Genomic DNA, 383 nt, shown 5'->3' on the forward strand with positions numbered 1-383 from the left:
ACAGGGAATGGGCAGACAAGAAGAGCATTGAGTAATATAAACAAGAACATCATCGGTGCTCCTGTTTATCCTTGTGCTGTCAACAAGAGACCATTCACTGAGTACTCCATCTTCTTCTTTTTTTTTAACTTCTTCTTCATATGATCCGTTTATGAAAAAGTTTTTTTTTTTCACTTATCTAAAAAGAACCAATTTTTTCATCTCAGGAAAAATGTGATATGTAACAAGAAGGTTCCACCTGTTCCAGTGCATCATCGACCAGTTACTAGGTCAGTAATTTCTATTGATTGTTTTGCTTCAGTACGAGTTTGTTTAGGAGCTTTAATTCATGATTTAAATTTTCAGGAAGTTTGCTGCAGCTCAGTTAGCTGAGAACAATTCCC

The 383-nt window shown here is 35.5% G+C and overlaps 1 long non-coding RNA gene across 1 annotated transcript; it reads left to right on the top strand.

Annotated features, from left to right (window-relative positions):
- The first annotated feature begins 6 nt into the window (after positions 1-6).
- LOC104775240 lies at positions 7-383 on the top strand. The gene is made up of 3 exons (XR_765782.1): positions 7-101; positions 207-269; positions 346-383. It is a non-coding gene; the product is annotated as an uncharacterized LOC104775240 (long non-coding RNA).

Source organism: Camelina sativa, unplaced genomic scaffold (genome assembly GCF_000633955.1).
Source record: "Camelina sativa cultivar DH55 unplaced genomic scaffold, Cs unpScaffold10684, whole genome shotgun sequence".
NCBI lineage: Eukaryota > Viridiplantae > Streptophyta > Magnoliopsida > Brassicales > Brassicaceae > Camelina > Camelina sativa.